This window comes from Aptenodytes patagonicus, chromosome 1, assembly GCF_965638725.1.
Source record: "Aptenodytes patagonicus chromosome 1, bAptPat1.pri.cur, whole genome shotgun sequence".
Lineage (NCBI taxonomy): Eukaryota > Metazoa > Chordata > Aves > Sphenisciformes > Spheniscidae > Aptenodytes > Aptenodytes patagonicus.
The window spans coordinates 7,021,115-7,029,050 of NC_134949.1; the positions used below are offsets into that span (position 1 = coordinate 7,021,115).

The 7,936-nt window shown below is 51.4% G+C and overlaps 1 protein-coding gene and 1 long non-coding RNA gene across 8 annotated transcripts in view; one reads left to right on the forward strand and one right to left on the reverse strand.

Annotated features, from left to right (window-relative positions):
- The window catches only part of SEPHS1 (selenophosphate synthetase 1), a 26,275-nt gene extending 23,519 nt beyond the window's left edge, over positions 1-2,756 (reverse strand). For 3 of the 6 annotated variants that reach the window (XR_012996677.1, XM_076354657.1, XM_076355007.1), the window contains exon 1: positions 1,806-2,053. The gene's annotated coding sequence lies outside the window, so the exon portion shown is untranslated. Of the gene's footprint in view, positions 1-263; positions 346-790; positions 1,057-1,805; positions 2,054-2,718 lie in introns of those variants that run through there. The other 3 variants (XM_076354869.1, XM_076354791.1, XM_076354934.1) reach the window with 3 other exon arrangements.
- On the forward strand, positions 2,029-7,354 carry LOC143168557 (uncharacterized). 2 transcript variants are annotated; one of them, XR_012996748.1, is made up of 4 exons: positions 2,071-2,175; positions 3,869-3,990; positions 4,774-5,077; positions 6,848-7,354. It is a non-coding gene; the product is annotated as an uncharacterized LOC143168557 (long non-coding RNA). The 2 variants fall into 2 exon arrangements; XR_012996746.1 differs by lacking the exon at positions 6,848-7,354 and having other exon boundaries at positions 2,029-2,175; positions 4,774-6,811.
- Positions 7,355-7,936: the final 582 nt, after the last annotated feature.

A 7,936-nucleotide genomic window follows, 5' to 3' on the forward strand; every position in this document is an offset into this window, starting at 1 on the left:
TGCAACACGCTCAGCAGAGACATCTGTTTGTACTCAGCTCAGCGCAGGGTCATAATTTTAGCCATTAACATATTAATCTCAAAAATAAGATGCTTTTCAAATAATGGCTCCGCTTCAGTTCTGATGTAAGAAGCTGAAACTCCATAATACACCTGTTCTCCTTGGGGGAAAACGCAAGCCCAGTGTTCTGTTAGTACAGGTAACAGAAGAACAAAGAGGCCGTATTTAAGCAGACTGGTTTACCTATAAACATGCCAGTTTACCTTTTAGTATGCTCGCAGGCATAAAAATGTTGAAAAGAAAAGTTTCTTGCTTCTCGAGCCCTTTTTTAGTCAGCTAACAATACTGAGAATACAGAGAATTGCCCATTAAAATGGTAATGTAAAAAGACACTGATGCAACTCATTTAATAAAATTCTTAACAATGCACGTCTAATTTTAGAACGTTTTTCCACTCTGACTCACATACACCACACTCCAAAACTAATAAGAGGCCTAACTGAGACACTGATTTCTAAACAGGAACGGCTGTGATAAAATGCAATATATCTTTCTCAGAGAAGAAGTTTTCAGGAATTACTAAAAACGACCTGTCTGCGGTAGTTTCTTAGAAAGCAAGAATCCTGCCTAACAACCAGAAGAACAGAGTTCAGCAGCATCGCTGACAAAATCTGATACTGATGGTCACGCCGTTACGAGGTTAAGCTGAAAAGCAAAAAAATGAACGCAAGTGACTGGTATTCGCTAAGTTCGACAGCGCTAAATGTAAGAAAGAAGGAAATCTACAGACCGTGCAACCGATTTCCCCTATACAGCACTTATTAACAAGCACGTCCATTCCATAAACCTTTAAGTCTACTAAATTATTGAATATACTCTGTAGGAATTGAAGTTTTAAGCTCCCTGAGAACTTCTGATGTGGAGCCCAACTCTCCTATACAGTGCTTTCCCTCCTTCTCTGGGAGGCGTGGCACTTATTTAAAACAAATCTTCCAAAGCCCAGGCTCGGGCAGTAATCCAAACTCTAGTTACAAGAACGTGTCTTGGATGAGCAATGAATTCAGTTCATAGCTGTTGTCTTCCAATGCAGGACACTAAGCACTTGCAATCAAAAAAAAAAAAAAAAAAAAAGATAGTGTCTGGAAAACAACCTGTCAACAGAAATGGGAGACAAAAGCCTTTCAAGGAGGAGGATATTTTTTTTTCCTTCATTCTTTTTAAACACTTCATTCTAATTAATCCCAGAAATTTATAAAAAGCAGCTTGCCCCACAAGGGAAACATTTTCCTCCATCTAACTAGTAATTGCAATATGCTTAGCACCCCCTACCTACTTATATAGGAAAGGATTCAGAGGCCACAGCCTACCAGAAACTTTTTGCAGTCTTCAGGACTGTAAGACACAGTAAATTATGTTCCCTAGTTTGAAAACAAATATTGAAACAAACAAGACGATTTTATTTAATGGAAAACATCCACAGTGCAAGGACACAATAACTTTTTAAGGAAGATCTCAATAAAGCTACGTGCAACTATCTATTTCGCAGACTGCCCTGGGAGCAACCTTCCTTGGAAGACCCAAGGTTCTTGTGACTACTGGCAGTCTGCGCAGGCATGCAATCCGAGCGTTAACCGTCCCTCCCCAGTGGAAGAAAACACCTCGTAACCCAGATGTTTCTTACTTTAAAAGAACGGCATAATAAATATTAAAACCTAAAGGTTAACCCTTGCCTCCCTAAAGAGGAGAGAGAGGAGAGCACAGGAGCAAAAGGGGAGAGCGAGGAAGAACTAGAGCCAGGTACCTACCCAAAACAAACCCAAGAGCAATTAACGGCAACCCAACCGCCTCAGACCTACAAGGTGAGGAACTGCAACAACCATTTATCCACGGAGTGCGGCGAGGAGCGCTGCGGGGAGACATGGCTCTGGGACACCTTAAATTTCCAGCCGCTGCCTTTAAAAGCAAGCCAGGGCCTTCACTGTTGCTCTTTGTGCAGCCGGAGAGGAGGAGGAGGCGGGGGGGAGGAAGAGCAGCCCGGCTCGCTGCGTGCAGAGGAGCCGCGCACGCAGCAAGACCCCGGAGGGGGCAAACCCCGCGGGGGGCGGCTCGGCCGGGGGTAAGCGACCCCCCCCACACACACACACCCGCGCGAGTCCGGGCCGCACGTGCGTGCAGGTAAGATGTCAGCCGGGGCGGGGTTAACCCCTCGCTGGCGGAGGCAGGGTTTGCAGGCGGCGGCGGCAGGAGCCGCCAGCCCCAGGGCGCGCGCGCGCGCGCGCGGGGCGGCCGGTGGAACGTTGGGCGCGCGCGTGCACCCCCCCCCCTCCCCCCCGCCGCCGCTGCCCCTCCGTGAGGGGGAGGGAGGGAGGGAAGGGGGGGGGGGAAGGAGGGAAAAAGGGAAAAAAAAAAAAATGTCGGCGGGGCGAAAAATTTAACCCGTCCGTTGCCGGCGCCGGATTTTTTTAAAGCGGCCGCGGCGGCGGCGCGGTGAGGCGCACCCCCCCCCCTCCTTCCCCCGCCCTTCCCCCGGGGCCGGGCTGAGGGAGGGCGGCGCGGCCCGGGGCCAGGCGGGCAGCCCGCGCCCCGGCGGCGCGCCGCCGCGCCGCCCCCCGCGCCCGACCCGGCGTAACGGCGGAGGCGAATTCCCCTTTAAATCTCCCCGCCTTGCACCCCCACCCCCCCCCTCCTCCTCCCTCCCTCCTCAGGTCTCCCTCTTACCGGCTCGCCTCCTCGCCCTCCGCCTCCTCCCGCGAACGGGACTCCCAGCCCAGTCCCACAATGCACCGGGCGCGCCGGGCTCCCTCAGCGCCGCCTGAATAGAAATGCCACCGCCGCGGCCGCCGCCGGGCACGGGGGGGTTAAACCTCCCCCCCCCTCCCCCCCCCCCCCGCCTCCCCGCTCCGCGCCTCGCCTCGCGCCGCGCTCCCCGCTCCCTCCCTCTCGGCGGCCGCGCGCGCGCAGCGCTCTCCCCCTCCCCCCCGGCGCGTTCCCGCGCGCGCGCACGCGGCGGTGCCGCGCGCCCTGTTGCAGCGCGACTTGTTGCAAACCATCCCTCCATCCCCCCCCCCCCCCCGCCTTCGCGGCCGTGCACGCGTGGGCTGCAGGGGCAGGGCGCATTGCACCCCCGTAGCGCAGCGCTCCGCGCGGGTGGGGTTTGCGCGCAACACGCCACGCGAAAGGGGGCGCAGCCCCGTGGGGAGCGGGCGCGTGCTGCTCCCCGCTGCAAGGAGCCTGGGTTGGGGGGGGAGCGGCGCGGTGGGGCCACGCGAACCCCCCCCGGCGCTGCTGGGCGGGTCGCAAGTGTCGCACCGCGCCGCGGGCGTGTGGGTGGGCACGCGTGGGGGGACGCATCCTGCTTGCGGGGGCTCGCCCTCGGGAGCAAGCGTAATGCCGAGGTGCAGAGCAGGTTTTTAAGCGGGGTTTAAAAGCAATCTTAGTGCGGTGAGGGCGAGGACAGCTGAAGGGGTTCGTTTCCTCGAGTCCTCCTCGCATCCCACCCGGCGGGATGCTTTGTGCAGGTGTGCGGTGTTAGCTCCTGGGGTGGAGAAACCTCGCTGTCCAAATTTTAACATTTCCTCGGTAAAGTGCAAGTGTCCCTGTGAAATTCATCGCTCTGAGATGTTGTCCTTGGATAACGAAAACGTTGGGTTTGGGAGCATTTCGGGCGGGAAATTTAGCCGGAGCTGAGGAGACCCTGCGCTCTTCACAGCCGGGTCCTCCACCTGTGCTGAATTTTGCCCAGAAACTGGACAAAAAGTCACACTTGATCCATTTTGCACCCAAAAGCTGGGCAAGAAGGAGACCGAGGAGGTCAGGTGGACTTGATGATGGGCAAAATTTGGCCAACACTAAATTTTTCTGCATGCAGAGCCAAGACCGTGGCTCCGGGGAGCCGGAGGAGCCCTCAGGTGTCATCTCCAAGGGTCCCCGTCGGTGTGTGGCCCATGGAGGGCTGCAGTTACCACAGCGGGAGTGCTGCAACCTGGCTGGGTATGTCAGCTGGTGACTTTTTTCTGACCCAAATTCTGGGTGGGAGCACGCTTCAGGAAAAAATGTAATCTTGTTTTGAAGCGGGTGGTGATGAGTTCAGCACAATCCTAGAAAGCTGCGCCGTGTTTAAGTACCCGTACAGCCAGGACATCCCATCTTGGCCAAGAGTATTTGCCTAAGTCAACCCTTTTCCATCACTGATTTGCAAAGCATCCCATTCTTTCTTACACATTCAATACATAAATCACTGGAATCTGACATATCTTTAACAAGTCTGATTTCCAGCGTCTTCTCGGTTAATTTTTCTACCTGAAAGTGGTTTGCGTGCTTCTAAAGACACTTTTCCCAACCAGTTAAAGGCAAAAGTCAAATGATTCTCACTTAAAACTTGCCTTGCTTTACATGCGAGACAAGTTTTCCCCAGAAAGGAGGGGATTTTGGTGTTACGGATAGCATCGGGCCCAGTTTTACATTGCCAAATAGATAAAAAAGGCACTTCGCTTCTTGTAATTTGCAATTAAGTACCTAATTAAGTAAATGCTTGTTAATTCAAAGACTGCCTTTTGTGCAACCGTCTTTGAAGAAGTCCAGCCTAAAAACAAGCAGAAAGAGAAGAAATTAAAATGTTGCTTTTCTTGCCTGATTTTAATTACTTTTTTTATCTCCGAACCAACGTAGCGCCCCTGGACCGTGGTGCAGAGGACAAGAGGTGCACGGGAGCCTCCGGCACCGAGCACCTTTAGGAAGTCACTAATATTATTTGTCTAATTAATTGATTTTCAGGCTCCTCTGTGTTGCTCTGCTAAATCATTTCAAGCTCGACACACAGAAGTTGTTCCTCCGTGAGCAGCCGTGGGGCGTTTGACCGATGGTTTTGACAGTAGAGATGAATCGAGGACGCAGCGCCCGCAGTCCTGGCCTGGAATTTGAACTCTTCTTCGGTGCCTCTCCCTCCTCTCAGAGGGAGAGGGGGCGGAAGATCTCGGGATCTTCTGATTTCCATCGATACGAGCTGATTTGCTGAGCATTGGCTTCGTATCGTTTCTGCGTGCTCCTTGATAGATGATTTCAGTCTGAAAAAAACCCCGTAAGTATCTTGAGAGGTGATAATTAGATGCTCTGATCTAACATTTCTCCAGCATTTAGCCATTGCCTCTATCACCAGCACCTCATTTAAAAAAAAAAAAAAAAATCATGAAACATAAGGAAAACCATGAGATAAAAGGAAAAATGAATGTTGCTGATTTTTAAGCCTTGACTTAACAGTTTTTTTCCTTTCTGATTTTTTTGGAGGGGAGAGGCAACTGAATCATATTTTCATGGTTTTTTTCCACATCCATGAGGGCTAGACACTTATTTCTTTAATACAGGGAAAAAAAATAATAAATTGAGATTTCCAGGTGGTAGCATGACCGAAAGAAAACCTGAATACATGGAAATTCATGCCAAAGTGGTGAGGTCTGGTGATGCTGTCTCATGCCCTGCGTTATACACAGGAGTGGGAGGGAGGTACCTGCCTCGTGGTTGCCGTGCCAGGGGCTGCCCCTGTCCCTTCCCATGGTTTCTGGGGGTGGGAGGGTCACATCTGAAGACAGAGATGTGAGAAAGGGTCTCCAGGAAGGAAAACACATGCAGGGGTATCCATGCAGCCCATTAGTAGTGGTTACGGATGTGACCCTCTAGAGCTGAAACTGAACAGGACCAGGCTACGGAGGTGGGCACTGTGCATAACTGACTGCACTGATTAATTAACAGCACGCTTCTTGGCATGGGTGATGGTGGAGCATCCTCAGGTGGATCTGCACGTGTCCCAGTGGACGTGTGCGCTGGTCCCTCCTGCCTGCACCGGGGTGAGTCTTTGCATGGGCAAGCAGGGAGCAGGAAAGCAGCTTTGCCAGCAAAACAAGCCAAGAGGGAGCAACGAGCCACATCTCCGCTGCAGCTTCAGGTCGCTGTTGCTGCACCCAGCATGCGTGTACCCCATACTTCTGCTGGGGCCCCACGGTTGAAACAGCTGCTGGAGGATGTGTGGGATCAGAAAGGGAATCCTGTGCATCCAGGGGAACATCCTTTTGGTGCAGGATCATAAGCAAAACCCTAAAAGAGTAGTGATGGATCCAGCAGCCCTGGGGAGAGCCTGCCCTGCTGGAACCACCTGCTTCATGTAACTTTCATAGAGTTGAATAATGGTTTCCTAGAGTTAAAAAACGATCAAATAGCTCCCCCCCTGCCCCCAAGGCTTTTTTGCTGTCTGCATACAAAATCTCCAGCAGAAATTCCGTGATCTGGAGCTATTTGGTCTGATGCCATGAGAACAGTCTGCTCTGCCCACCTTAGGAAGTGCAAAAAGGAAAAAGAAAAGATAGAGCCCTCCATGCTGCAGCCCCTGGATGCTGCCTGATCGCTCAGTCACATCAAAGCTGGCTGCCTTCTGTGCCTATACGAGGACGTGACAGATGTCCTTAGCCTTTACAGGTGCAGGGCCTGCATTTCTTCAGTCTTTTTTCCTTGGATGACTCAGAGCATGGATTATTAGCAGCTCAGACTTCTTTGGCCAAAGTGCTTTGTTGCATATACATCCGGGTTAAATCTAAGCAATATTTGTGATCCATATAGGCTTCTGACTTGGTTCTGCATTTTGGTGTTTACAAAATGATCAGTGTTTGAAGTCTCCCTGTCCTGTTTCTTAAATGTCAGCAGAAACTTTTTTTAAAAAAAAACAACAACGCAGCCTCCCCCTGCCATGTTTGTAACCAAGAAACTGTGGCATCACAAGAGCATGAGAAAATATTGCTGATTAAAACCAGGGTAAGAAATGACAGTGAAAGTGACTTTTTTTTTTCTTTCCTCATTGCAGAATTCACAATGAAGTGGCTGGTAAAATGGGGCCAGCTGGTTCGGCCCCGCTTGTGCTGAACACTAGGTTTAATGCACTGAAACGACTTCCACTGGCATGTGGAGCTGATCATAGGCCTTTGATACGAAAACTTTAACTTTGGTGTGATAATTTAATTTCTCGTGTTATAAAACACATCTCAGGGTATGGCTTTTCCCCCACCTCTCTGTTTTGACAAAGCAAAGTAAGTTTGTGCTATCGTCGGCTTTCCTTGCCTCATTTTTCTCTTCTTCCTGTGTCTCATTAATACACAAGCGTTGTTAAATAATAATGATGCCAGTAGTGGCCTCTGCTGTGCCTCGGTGTTTGCTTCTTTTTGCTTTGAGGAGCAGATGTTCCCTGTCTTTGTTTTCTGTTGCCAAACAGGGACTTTTCCCCTTTAACCTTTGATAAGGTGCTTTAATAGTCTCTGACGTGAGATTTTATCAAAAGCCTTGGCAAAAGCCAAATAAATGATACCCGCCTAGCAGCTTTTATTAAATGTTTCCATCGTGTGTCACAGCAGTTTAAGGAAGTGCAGTTTCCTCTGCGTTTTTGCAGGCTGTATTGATCGGGTGCTCCCTTTGCCCGGCTGCCCTCTCCCCAGCCCTGGTGGGTCAGGCTGGGCTGAGCCCCCCTGCCCCTGCACCCAGGTGAGCATCCGCCATGGAGGGAGCACCTATGGGCAGGGGTCCTGACCAGGGCTCTGCAGCCCTGGGTGCTGCTCCGGCACCGGCCCCTAACCAACCCGCGCTGCGTACCGGTCAAACGGGGTGATGCTGCCTACGAATGGTCGATGGGGTCCGACTAGTCTCACCTGGACCCCATTTTCCAACGATTGCTGATGCGAGATGGGGAGGGCGGCACATACATGAATGCTGCTGGGGTCTCGGTGCTTCGTTCTCCTCTTGCTGTGTGCCTGGCCAGGGGCCGCTGGCTGCTTTTGCACCAGCAGTTAAACACCATTGTGCTTTAAAACTGCTCTAACCCTTCCTATAAAGAGGCACCCTCGCAACCATCTCTTCCTTGTCCATTTTGCAGCGTATCATGCCTTGCCTCTGCACTTGGCCA